This window comes from Myotis yumanensis, unplaced genomic scaffold (genome assembly GCF_028538775.1).
Source record: "Myotis yumanensis isolate MYYU_CA2020_CCGP unplaced genomic scaffold, mMyoYum1.0.hap1 SCAF_10, whole genome shotgun sequence".
NCBI classification, from domain to species: Eukaryota; Metazoa; Chordata; class Mammalia; order Chiroptera; family Vespertilionidae; genus Myotis; species Myotis yumanensis.
The window spans coordinates 53,554,201-53,568,388 of record NW_027223761.1 but is presented as its reverse complement, the minus strand read 5'-3'; the positions used below and the strand labels follow the sequence as shown (position 1 = coordinate 53,568,388).

The 14,188-nt window shown below is 39.5% G+C and overlaps 1 protein-coding gene across 6 annotated transcripts in view; it reads left to right on the top strand.

The window, feature by feature from the left end:
• Positions 1–14,188, top strand: part of DLG2 (discs large MAGUK scaffold protein 2) — a 1,989,136-nt gene that overhangs the window by 471,589 nt on the left and 1,503,359 nt on the right. The window lies entirely within an intron of this gene.

The following is a 14,188-nucleotide window of genomic DNA, read 5'->3' as shown; positions in this document are numbered from 1 at the left end:
CCTTCTTTCAAACTAGGCGTAAACTAGTTGCCTAGTTTAAACCTCACTCTGTGAAATATTGTCCCCATTTCATAGATAATGAAACAGATGCTTGTAGTCAAAATGCCCTCCTTGGTGGATCACATTAGGGACAGTTTATCAGCTGAATGAAGCAAAAGGTAAAAACATAAAATTCAATAATCAATGCCTGGCATAATTTTATAATCTTTTTTTTTTTTTTTTTTTACTAGTCAAGAGTATCTAATAATTGGCCTCATCTGAAAGGTAGTTTATAGACTATTCTTATGTTTTCATTGCTGTTCTCAGATTTATCTCATTGTATTTCTTCTTGTACTAGAACACAACACAAAATTGCGGGGAGTTGGTAAGTGCCATATACGGCTAAGGGAACTCGCTATAAAGCCCATTCCCTGTGGTAGATACCCAGCTCCCAGGTAGGAACTAACTCTTTTCTTTAACATGGAATTAGGTTGCACTTTTGTAACTTCTCTTTGAGATCCTTTGAATGGAAGCTTTCCAACTTTCCAGAAGCAGAAAGGGGGTTATGGGAGTTAAGAAGATGGAGGAAGCAGTGGAGCTGTGAGATGTAACAGTTCTGGCCTGGAAGTCTGGCTCTTCCTACCACACCAGAGCCTCATGGAAGCCAAATTGCAGCTATCATTTTAAACCAAGAACCACTGCTATCATTTGGGGACATATGTTGCGGTGACACATTGGATCCTTTCTCTGCCGACTAGTGATAATGATATTTAAAATTCTGTAGAGAATACCAGACAGCTCTAGTGAGGTGGTCCTTTTCTTCTGGAATTTTTGAAAAGAGCCATCAAATTTCCTTTTTTCTTTTGAAAGACGGAGACTCCAGGGCCCCTAAGCTCATGCCCTCTGAACTTTAAAATTAGGCATATGTTTTTGTGCTCCTATTTTGTGTTGAAAACCTTGTGTTTCATAATATGTTGTTTTATATTCGAAATTCAGCTTAATTATTTTCGAGCAGGTGTGGAAATAAAAGATTAAGCTAATGTGTGGTACAGACATAATTTTGGTTTCTATTTTTGTGTTTTGTTTCCCTAGCTTTCCTAAAATTCGTCTTTTTAAACAAAGATATTATAATGCAATAATGAAAATTTAGGAGAGTAGAAAGAATAACCACTTGTAGTTTCACTACTAGAACTGCTTAACGTTTGTCACGTTTGCATATTTCCATCTGTTGGTCTCTGAGGGGAGCCAATAAATGGCATTCCTCTTCTCTGCCTGGGCTTTGATTAATTTGAAAAATAAAGCAAAAGAGTGGCAGATGGAGCTAAAATATCACTTTAAAAAAAATATATACTTTATTGATTTTTTACAGAGAGGAAGGGAGAGGGATAGAGAGTTAGAAACATCGATGAGAGAGAAACATTGATCAGCTACCTCCTGCACACCCCCTACTGCGGATGTGCCCGCAACCAAGGTACATGCCCTTGACTGGAATCAAACCTGGGACCCTTCAGTCTGCAGGCCGAAGCTCTATCCACTGAGCCAAACCAGTTAGGGCTCAAATGTCACTTTTATTGCTGATTCAGTCCAGGTTGGAACATGGAACATATCGTGAGAGTCAAATGGATCTGCTAACTAAACCTTGAATTAGGCAGACTCCCTCCCCATGCTACCTTCTCCCTAACTTCAACCAATAATAAACCTTGGCTGATCTCAACAGTGATAGGCCATCTTACCCTTGGGGAGCAGATGCTCTCTGTGACCACTTGCCTCCAAAAGGGAGAAGGGTGCAAGTGGGCCACACATTCATCATTTATTTTTATTTTTTGCCAAAAGTGACTGTAAGACAAGTCACCCTTTTCCCCTACTCAGGATGGAGTGAATTAATGAACAGAGAAAGGCCAGGGGTTCTATCAGTTAGCTGTTACTACAGGTGGAAAAATCTTGCCTGAGGAAGGCATTATTTCCTATTTGGTTAAGTTTTATCTATTTTTAAAAAGAGAATAAAAGTATTATAAACATCCTCAGGAAAATATCCTGACAGGTTATGTTTTTAGGAGAGATTCTGAGAAATGTATTCGTGAATATGTTTTTTGCTCCTTGGAAAATATGAAGAAATAGCTTTACTGATAGGTTGTACACTTTACCTTGCTGTGAAATTCCCGGTTCATAGAGAAGATTTTGAATCATGTTCTTAGATTGACCGTGATCTGGGGTTCAGTGTGGTTATATTAAAATTATGATTGTATCTACTATAAACACTCATTAATGAGTGTTCTCTCCTAGCACTCTGGAGGTTATAAAAGAAGTTTAAGACAAGAATCCTGACCCCAGTGAACTTTCAATTTAATCAGAGGAATAAATATAACACGTAGGAAACCATACAGCCAATTATAATTGTGAAATTGTGCCATATATTCAGCTATTCTCAAGACAACTTTTATAAGCACAACACACTCACAAGAGTGTACATTATAAAGATGACTTGAATTTTCTTAATTTATAGGAAAAGTAAACCATTTATTTTCTAGGTTATTATAGTCTAGAGGAGGAGATACAAAAGTTCACAGGCAATTATGATACAATATGATAAGGAGTAAGCACAGGGGTTGTAGTGGGACAACATGAGGAGCATCTAACGCATTCGTGGGGTAGGAGGGGCAGCTTCCTAGGGTAGAGTATATGTAATGGAAACGTCAAATTCAAAAAAGTAAAAGTTACCCAGTAAATAAGAGGAGTGGGGCAGAGTAATAGCATGCACATAGAGACCCAGAGGAGAAAGAGCAGGGAAATTTAGGAACTGGCATATAGTTTAGGATGCTTCCTAGTATGACTGGAATATGTTCAGTGTTCATTAAAAACATTCCAAATGTATAACTGCCTTATTGAACTGTGAATTTGTGATTAAGACATTATGTAACAATGAGTATGCATGATTGGTTCATGAGGAACTAGAAGAAGGAGGGAAAGATGACATTGGAGCATAGAACTTGGGAGAATTAAATATTCATTTTGATCCTGTATTGAACCAATATTTTATGTATTATTTCCTGTTAACAATGGAGCTTTTAAAACAAGATTTTAAAAATTATAGTATTTTATTGAAACAACCCAATCATTTCTGTCATATATAATGTTTGTTTTTCTTGTCATTGGCAAGGAGTTAAAAAAAATCCCAAGATTCTTCGTGGTACTAAAGTTCAATAAAACTGGAAGTTAGAGAACCATATGTCTAAATAACAGCATTTGCTTGCTTTATAGTTCACTTTGCTTTTTAAAGTGTTTTTATTGTTGATCTTTTTTTGTTACATATTTACAATGATGTTGGCTTCTTTGTGAATTTGATTTAATATACTGATGAGTTATTTCGGTGTGACAATCATCGCAATAATCATTCGGTGAAGTTTTTCATCTATTTGTCTAGTTATTTAAACAATATGTTTTTATAAAGCACCTACCTTATGTATGGCACCGTTTTAGGCACCATGAGGAATAAAAATAAACTCTGTAAAATGTGGTACAAGACTCTAGTATACATTGGAAGTGGTTTATTAAGTAATTCAAATTTTGGAACTTTCTCTTGGGTAAATAATGTTAAATGCCAAAATAGAGAGAGTGAGAAAGATGGAGAAGAAGTAGAGAAGGAGGATGGGGAGGAAAGGAGAGAGACAGATAAAGTTATAACAGAGTTATGTATAATGTACTACATTGTGAATAACCTAAATTCTCAATGAGAAGGGAATGATTAAACTAGAGAAATCTATTAGTATGGGAATTAAAGTCATTATGTTGTTACAAAGACTATAATAAAATAGAAGGCTTATAATGTTATGTCAGTTTTATAAAGATAATATAAAATTACATGTTTGATATAGTTCCAATTATTCCACAAGAAAAGGTCTATGCATAGAAAACAGAAGGGAAATAAACTAAATATCAAGAGTGGATGATTTTGCAGTGGGGCTTTAATTGGTCATTTTTCTTTTTCATTTTCTAAAATGTCTGCAATAAATACGTTACTATCATATTATCTGAATCATGTACATTTCTAATTGACTCTGAATCTATCTTTACTTACCAATCTACTTGTGATGATAAAACCTTTACATATAGAAAGTATTTAAATATGCAGTACATGATAAATTTTTTATGAGTATGGTCTGTCTAATGACTTTATTTACTTTCCCTTTATTAAACAAAAGCAATAACAATTGCTATAATTTATAAGTACTCTACATGTTCCAAGCACTCTTTTAGAGATGTGCAGGCCTTATTTAATCCCTTGTCAGTTCCTCTTGTTTTAGAGTAGGTCATTTGTCAGGGAGCAAAGCACTGCTCTACTCTTCCACTTAGGAGCTATGTAACCTTTCTATTTTAATTTAATTTTTTAAAAAATATTTTTATTGACTTCAGAGAGGAAGGGAGAGGGAGAGTTAGATAGAAACATCAGTGATGAGAGAGAATCACGGATGGGCTGCCTCCTGCATGCCCCCTGCTGGGGCTCGAGTCCACAACCTGTGCATATGCCCTTGACTGGAATCTAACCCTGGACCTTTTGATCTGCAGGCCTACACTGTCTCCACTTAGCCAAACCTGCTAGGGCGAGCTAAGTAACCTTAAATAAATCTCTTAACCCATTTAAAGCTTTAGTTTCCACTAAAACAGAAAATTAGATTGTTAATTCATATAATCTATATAAAGCATTTAGCATAATATCCAGCGCAAAATAAATTCTGAATAAACATTAGTAACTTTTCAAGCATCAACAAAGTTTGAAGTTCCCAGGGCTTGGTCCTATTTTCTCTTTTCAATCTCTGCCTTCTCTAGGCAATCTCATCTATTTTCATGGCCTTAAATACTGCAAATGTGCCAACAATTCTCAAAATATGTATCTAGCTGAGCTATATATCTCTTTTGCGTTTCATTTATAGTCCTACTTGACATGAACCTTTGTTTGTCTCCAACCTAATGTGTTACTCTTCCTCTTCAGCTCTGCCCCTGAGACCTGCTCTTTTTTTCGTTTTCCCAGGATTAGTGACCAGTACCTTTATTTACTTAGATGCTATGTCAGAAACTGAGTTATTCCTTTCTTTTCCCTACCCCTAGCCCTCTACATCCAATTAATCACTAAATGTTTTTGCTTCTACATCCAAATATCCAATTGAATATCTATTCATCTCCCACACTGCCAACTTAATTGCCATTACACTACTGGAAACCGGCTTCATCTTTCACAGAGACCACTTATCTCTGGATCTGACTCTTCATTTCCTGGATCATCCCTCTCTCATACATTTTCCACTGTGGTAGCCCAGAAAGATCTTTTAAAATGCAAAGCTGCTGATTACCTCACTCTGCTGCTTAAGACTCTCTGCAGCCTTGTTTAATCCTCACCCCTTCTCCATGAAATTGACATGCTTTTTTGTATTTTTTAGATGAATAAAATAAGGCTCAGAGTCAAAGTGCCTTGCTCAGTGTATTGCATCAGTGACAGTGAATCAGATAGGCTGATAGAGCAGAAACTTGGAAACATAAAATCCGGCAGCAAAGAGGCACTTATTTCCATAATAAGTATCTTCTGCTCACTAGTGTCAAGGAAATCTAATCACTTGCCACATCTCAAAGGATTCTGGCTCTCTTTACATTTTACAATATCTCCACGACTATCCCATTGTTACACCAATAAAGGCTATTTAAATCTCCCAAGTGCTGCATCAAGATATATTTTATTTTAGCATGATAATATTAATTAGAAGTAATAAAGAAATACTAGGTAAAACAAAAAATAAAATTAGGCATATAGAATTGCCTGGATAAAAAGACACCCTTAACCCTCACAACCCCACGTGAAATGTATGCCATAAAGTTAAGAGGAAATATAATAGTTTAGAGCAGTGATGGCGAACCTTTTGAGCTCGGCCTGTCAGCATTTTGAAAAACCCTAACTTAACTCTGGTGCCATGTCACATGTAGAAATTTCTTGATATTTGAAACCATAGTAAAACAAAGATTTATATTTTTGGTATTTATTTTATATATTTAAATGCCATTTAACAAAGGAAAATCAACCAATAAAATGAGTTCGCATGTCACCTCTGACATGCATGTCATAGGTTCACCATCACTGGTTTAGAGCCTTAACCAGACCTGCCTATTATTACAAGCTGGAAAATGGTGGGCAAATTTTTTATCTTCTCTTTCTTAGTTGCCTTATGTATAAAACAGGGATAATAGTGGGACCTAGTTAATTACCTTAACTAGGTTTTAGGCACTGTATTTAGCATTTTATATAATACTTTTGGTGACTTCCTTTGAGGAAGGGAAAGGCACAATAGAGATTGGAAAAAGAGGATTAAATGAATCAACATTTGTAATTTGGTTCTGTTATCTCTATACTTTCTGAGAAATAGGTTATGTATTTGCTTCTAAACCAGTGGTTCTCAACTTTCCTAATGCCGCTACCCTTTAATATAGTTCCCCCAATGTTGTGGTGACCCCCACTTTCATTGTTACAAATTGAACATAATTAAATAATAGTGATTAATCACAAAAACAGTATGTAATTATATATGTGTTTTCTGATGGTCTTAGGCGACCCCTGTGAAAGGGTCATTCGACCCCCAAAGGGGTCGCAACCCCCAGGTTGAGAACCGCTGAAACAGTTATCAGTTATAAGATTCACAGTGTTTGAAACATAGTAAGGTTATAAAAGTCCACAAGGCAGAGAAATAGCTGGGGGATGTGTTGAATGAGCTTTATAGCTAGAAGTATAAGCTCATTGCTTCTCGTATTACGAGATTTTCCTCCTCAGAAAGCATCCCACCCACTCTGGTTAACCTCTGAAATGCTCATTTTGCAAGTTCATTGCATTGCAGAATTATCATCATATCACAAATAGATATCCTGGTTTTAACCATACACAGTCATATATGACTTGTACTTCAGTCTTGCAGGGAGCATAACATGGTATTACATGGTGTAGTGAGCAATGAAATAGGTATTTGTGTTCTATTTGAGTTATGTACATTTGTTTGTATTGCTTCACTGTACTTTGAATTGAGTATGTAACAAGAGGTGGTTAAAAATGTGTTAACATTGAGCTCTTTAGGAGAATCCCACAATTCTTTTCATCCTTGGTAGATTCCAAAAGGAAAGTTCCACACAGTGTTTTTGAGCCTTAGAATCTATGATTTTTTCCCCCAAGTGAAATGGCTGATTCAGCTGCCTTTCCTCTTTCCCATCCCTTTCTTCCTGTGTCTTCACTATCTTCCAAAGGAAATAAGCTCCAGAGAATAGTTCTTGCTCTTTATTTTATTTTTTAATAGTTCTTGCTCTTTAAACTGCTAAGCATTGCCAAGGCGAGTGAGACGACATCTGTGAAAATTCATTCATTCATTCAACCTACATTTACTGAGTGCCTACCCAATTCTAGGCATTGTGCTAGATGTTGGAGATACAGGGTCAAATATGAGATGTCACACACTCTCAAGGGGCTTACGTGTATTGATAAAATGAGCTAAGTGAAAGTGATTAGGAACCCCAAATATTTGTATTTTTTTCCATTTATAACATTCTTTTATATAACATCTGTTTTTATGCTAATTTTAACATTATCATAATTATGCTTAACATTAATTTAGTACTTACTGTGCTGCAGACCTCATTCTTAAAGTTTTATTCTGTATATTACTTCATTTAATCTTCACAACAACTTCATGAGGTAGGGGCTATTAATATCCTTTTTATATAGATTGAGGAAAGCAAGGCTCAGAAATGTCATGTGACTTATCTAAGTTTATGCTATTAAGGAATGGCAGAAAAGGAATTAGAGCCCACGACCTTGTTCATAATAGCAATGCAGTATTGTCTTATATTTGGATATAACTAGTGAAGAATTATTTCATTATTTGGATGGTGCTGATCAATTATTTGAACTGAATATGACATATTACAGGTTAATTCTTGGAATAGGCAAACTTTGGGGAATAGTGGCTTTTGATGGAACTTATTTAGAGATGAAGATGGGTCAATGTCTGTAAAGTTGGAGGTGTAGGACCAAACACTGGTGGAAATCCTCTTGTTTAAGCCCCTTACTCTGAATAATCTGAAACATGACACACAGACAGCAAGAGGTTAAGCAAAAATTTCAACAATTTGGAGCAAACAATATCTGACTACTATTGGAATATGAAATGATTCTTTCATTAAAAATCACTGTATAAGTGATTTTAAAAGTGATAAAGGAGACAAAAGGGAGAGAAGACTCATATAATTATATATTGAGCCTTATTTTTTACAGTGATGTTATGAAGGTAAAAAGTATTGCTTGTCAATTTCCATACCATCTCCACATATTCCAGGTGTGCTGGGCAAAACAAATGCTATTTGTTGTTGTTGTTGTTGTTCATTGTATCATTGGTAAGTTCTGACATTTTAATCCAAAGGATATATTACACCCTGCTTTGGTTTTCTAACCATAGGGCAAGAGCCTAATTTAATTGGGCATTGTCCAAGTAGATTTCACAACCTTTGTTCAAGCTGAAGCATAGAGAGCACTTTATAGAAACTGTTAACATACTTCTCTTTTTAGTTTTTACTTTAAATTTTTGTCTCATTGACACATTCCTCTTGAGGTCTTAGAAAACTATTTCAAATTAATTAAAGCAACACTTAAAAGTGATGGTGTCCTCAAGCAATATGTTGTTGATTTTGGGAGGAAGAGGTATGGAGTAGTCCCAGATCATCAATAATATAATCAGAACCATGATATGGAGATAGACAGAAGTGGGTATGAATCCCGATACTTCCTTCTCCTTAAAATATCTCAGTACCTCTGTTACCTCGGGTCATATACTATTCACACAAGGTTGTCATGAGGATTAAATGAAATCATCTGAGTGAATGCATGTACACAGTTCAGAAAGTTGGCAATTACTATTTATAATGTTTTTCGATTAAGATGTTAACATCTTCTCTAATAAAAATTGGGATGAAGTGATTTCCCATCAGTTATCTCAAGGATCTTAAAAAAGAGATGATCCAGTATTTGTATAGCTCTCTTAATGATCAGTAGATATCACTTCTTTTTGTGTGAAAAGGGGATCTTTACTCTCTCCTAAGGTGTGCCTGGCTGCTAGGCTGGCTTCCCACACTGTGAACTGAATCATGAGGTCTAGAATCATCATACCCCACAAGCATTCCTGCCTTTGAATTTGCTTGTTTATTATTATACAGAAAATATTTACCTGCATTGGCATGATCTTTCAAAGGCAAAAAAGGAAGCCCACATTCCTCTTTGGAGGGATTGAAATCAGAACCTAGACATTTTGTTTCATGTGTGTTTGCTATCTGAGAACCTGGTTTGACTCATTAACCAGATTATATCCAATACACCACACACCCAAACATGACCAATATTATTGCTTGACATTTTCTATTATGTGTTCAGACAAAAATATACAATTTATATTAACAAGCAAGGTTAACATGGCCTTACTTATTTTAGAAACTGCTCTCCCTCACCCCTCAATTTAGGTTAATTTTAAGATTCTCATATATTTTATACTGGGTTAAAATTATTTTTACAATATATTTTTTTTAGTAATGAACAAAATTCTTTTAAAAAGCACCTAAATATAACACATTTTAATGGTAACTGTAGAGGGCGGGTTTGCATTTTTAGATAACACCCATATTAGTTTCCAAGATGCAGTGTTCAAGCAGTATTTGTAATAAGACCTAATGCTAACACTTCTGTGCTGTCTTCACATTCTCCTGAGGTCACGTCCATATAAATCAATCTTTCTCTGAAGCAATGGCAAAGCACCTGATAAGATTCATTTCATTAAATTTAAATCAATCGGAAGACCCTTAGTTAATGCTTATGACCCTTTGAGTTAAATTTCTTAACCCCCAATATACAGAGGAGAAAACAGACTCTCAGAGAGTTTAAAATTGCTGGTGGTCAAATAAGTGATAGCACCAGTACTCAGATCCAGGCATGCCTAACTACTGAGCCTATTGATTTTTCACCACACCAGGATTCTGAAGACCCAGCAAAGTGATATTTTGGGATACTTAATTGCTTATCCAGAGAATTCAGGGCAGCTAAGACCCGGAGTTGATAGTATGTGGACGCATGCTAAAACTTGCTCAGGTGGGTTGGTTGATAGTAACATCATGTTTTCTCCTAGCTGCAAAGGGTTGCTAGCAGCTTCCAGAGGAGCTGACAGGCATGCACCACTCTGCCTCAGCCTTTCATTTATTAAGAAATTGAGTGCTTACCACATGCCAGGGACCTAGTTGCATCCTGGGGATATGTCCCTGAACAAACACAAAAGAACCCTTGTGGAGCTTACATTATTATAATTCTTTTCACATGTCCTGTCTTATGGCAGTAGCTTAAAGCTGATGAGCACTCCCTTCTCCCCCAGAAAATAAAGTATTTTCATAAATTGCTCATCCCTGTTGGAGAAAGTCAGAACAGAAATTGAGGCCAAAGAAGAACTTCTGATTTATATCAGCCATGTAGAGATAAAAGAATACTGCTACCATAAAATCTGGGCTAGAGAAGAAAGATTTGTGTTGTAAACAGAGTAGGTACAACATACTCTGTGAATTAATGAATTAATGAATAATAAATACATGAGAATACTTATAGAACTAGTTTTATGTAATGAAAACTGAACAACTGTACTTATTATAAAGTTGTTACTGGTTATGGATGTTTTTTGGTCCATTTATGCTATATGATAGAGCTTTATAAAATACTAGAGGCCCGGTGCACAAAAATTTGTGCACTGGGGGGGTGTCCCCCAGCCCGGCCTGTGCCCTCTCGCAGTCTGGGACCCCTCAGGAGATAACGACCTGCTGGCTTAGGCCTGCTCCCGGGTGGCAGAGGGCAGGCCCAATCCCTAGATGCAGCCCCTGGTCAGGCTCAGAGCAGGGCTGATTTGGGAGTTGGGGCGCTGCCCCATCATGCACAGAGCAGGGCGGATCGGGAGGTTGCGATGCCACCCTCAGTCACGCTCAGGGTAGGGCCGATTGGGGGGTTGGGGCACCGCCCCCTGTCACACTTAAGGCAGGGTCGACGGGGAGGTTGCGGCGTCACCCCCTGTCACGCACAGAGCAGGGCCGATCAGGGGGTTGGGGCGCTGCCCCCTGTCACAGAGCAGGGCCGATCAGGGGTTTGGGGCGCTGCCCACTGTCACTCACAGAGCAGGGCCCATTAGGGGGTTTGGGACTCCGTACCCTGTCACACACAGAGCAGGGTCGATCAGGGGGTTGAGGAGCTCCCCCCTGTCACTCACAGAGTAGGGCCGATAGGGAAGCTGGGGCACCGCCCCCTGTCACACACAGAGCAGGGTGGATCAGGGGGTTGGGGCGCTGCACCCTGTCACACTCAGGGCAGGGCCAATGGGAGAGGTTATGGGTCTACCCTGTCACACACAGAGCAAGGCCCGTGGAGGGGGGTTGGGGTGCCACCCTCTATCACCCACAGAGCAGGGCCGATCAGGGGGTTGGGGCGCTGCCACTGTCACACTCAAGGCAGGGTCGATGGGGAAGTTGTGGCGCCACCCCCCGTCACGCACACAGCAGGGCCCATCAGGGGGGATGGGGCTCTGTACCCTGTCACACACAGAGCAGGGCCGATGAGGGGGTTGGGGAGCTCCCCCCTGTCACTCACAGAGCAGGGCCCATCAGGGGGTTGAGGAGCTCCCCCTTGTCATGCACAGGGCAGGGCCGATCAGGGGGTTGAGGAGCTCCCCCCTGTCACTCACAGAGCAGGGCCGATAGGGGAGTTGGGGCGCCACCCTCTATCACCCACAGAGCAGGGCCAATCAGGGGATTGGGCGCCGCCACTGTCACACTCAGGGCAGGGCCGATGGAGAGGTTATGGCTCTACCCTGTCACACACAGAGCAGGGCCTGTGGGGGGGGGGGGGGGGAGGTTGGGGCGCCGCACCCTGTCACACACAGAGCAGGGCCGATCAGGGGGTTGGTGCGCTGCACCCTGTCAAACACAGAGCCGCAGGGCAATCGGGATTGGGGAGCTCCCCCCTATCAGGCACAGAGCAGGGTTGGGGCGCCTTCCCCTGTCACGCTGATCCTGGTGCCGGGAGCCTCACTGCTCTGCTGATCCCGGTGCTGGGAGGCATATTACCCTTTTACTATATAAGATAGAGGCCTGGTGCATGGATAGGGGCTGGCTGGTTTGCCCTGAAGGGTGTCCTGGATCAGGGTGGGGGTCCCCACTGAGGTGCCTGGCCAGTCTGGGTGAGGGGCTGAGGGCTGTTTTCTGGAAGCGGGTGACTGAAGCTCCCAACTGCTCCTTTTTTTCTTTTTTTACTTTTTCATTCTGAGCCAGCTTTAGCTCTGAGACCTCGCTGCTGAAAACATCAATACAATGTTGCGGTCCGGCTGGGGAACCCTGGCTGAATGAAAGCCGGTTTCTGGGGTTTTGTTTAGCTTCTTATTTGCAACATAGTACATAGTTGCTTAGAGTTGCAGCTGAGAGGCCGGCAAGTTAGGCGGGGAACGTTGGAGTCCGCAGTAACTGGAGCAAGCAAGCCTCCCTGCTCGCTTCAGTGCCTGGCTGCCGGCCGCCATCTTGGCTGACAGTTAATTTGCATAAGGATATGCTGATTAGCCAATGGGAACGGTAGCGGTTGTACGCTAATTACCATGTTTCTCTTTTATTAGTGTAGATTTTATTTCTGCCTGAAATCTCTCTCAGTGAAATAATATAACATTTATCATTATTATCAATTGCTTATGTTTGCTCACTCACTGTCCTAGACACTATGTTACATATTTCTCTTATAGTCTCTCATTTAATTCATTTCATCAGCAGATATTAATTGAGAACATGTAGTAGGCCAGTGGTTCCCAACCTTCTGGCCATTTAAATACAGTTCCTCATGTTGTGACCCAACCATAAAATTATTTTCGTTGCTACTTCATAACTGTAATGTTGCTACTGTTATGAATCGTAATGTAAATATCTGATATGCAGGATGGTCTTAGGCGACCCCTGTGAAAGGGTCGTTCAACTGCCAAAGGGGTCGCGACCCACAAGTTGAGAACCTCTGTACTAGGCACACCCGTGAGCTGGGAATGTGGCAGTAAACGGGCAGATAAATTCCCTAGTGCTTACATTGTGGTTGTGGGGGGGGGGGCGCGGGGGCGGGGGGGAGACAGAAAACAAACAAAATATATAGTATGCATGCTAAAGAGAGAAATAAAGCAAGAAAGAGGATAATACATATTTGGGAAGAGTGTGATTTTAAGTGGGAAAATGAAGAAAAGCCCAACTTAGAAGATTACATTCTAACAAAGACCTGAAGGAGGTGAGCAGTCACTCCTGTGGACATCAGGGAAGAGAACATTCTAGGCAGAAGGGCAGTGCTTTGAGAATGTCACTATCTTCTCTTACATATTATGGATAAGAAATGAGAGGCTTGGTAATTTGTTTGAGGCCATACAACTAGCAAATGGCAGAAAGTTGTTTTAAGATACTCAATCTTACATGTGTTTGGAGGAGCACATGATAACCTGTTGCTTGTGAGCTTAATTAAAGCCATTGAGTCAACGATAGCCTCATCAAGCCCAACCAAAACGGTTTTCATGATGATGACCATTTTGGAGTTTGCACATGTTGATTGGTTTTGATTTTCTAGGGACAATCTATGCAAACTGCTAAAGATAGTGTTTGGGTGGGCTGGTTGGTTGGTGCTATTTATAAAGAAACAGTGCTGTTGCAAAGGGTTAGGTTTCCCATCTCCACTTTCTACCTTTTATCCCAACCTGAACATATTTGTAAAAGTCCAATCAGATAGAAGAAGTAACATCACTCAAGCTGGCCAAGTATTCTAGACAGATTAGGTCAAAAGATTGTCTGGCTGCCGGCCATTGGCTGAAACATCAAACTAAGCCGCAGGGACAGGAAGAAGCAGAGAGGCCACTATTATAAAGCAGACTTTGTATGTTGTAAAGCAAGAAAGAGGGTAAAAATATTTGGGGATATATATAGACATATATATATATATATATATTATAATATTATTTATCTAGTGGCTGATACAGTGAGACTGAGATATTTATTGGCTTGAATCCCAGAATTTTGCTTTAATTTACAAGATTTAATGTAGAATTCTAATGATAATAAGAAATAAACTTGTGGATAACAGAGAAAAATTAATAGGTAATCAAAG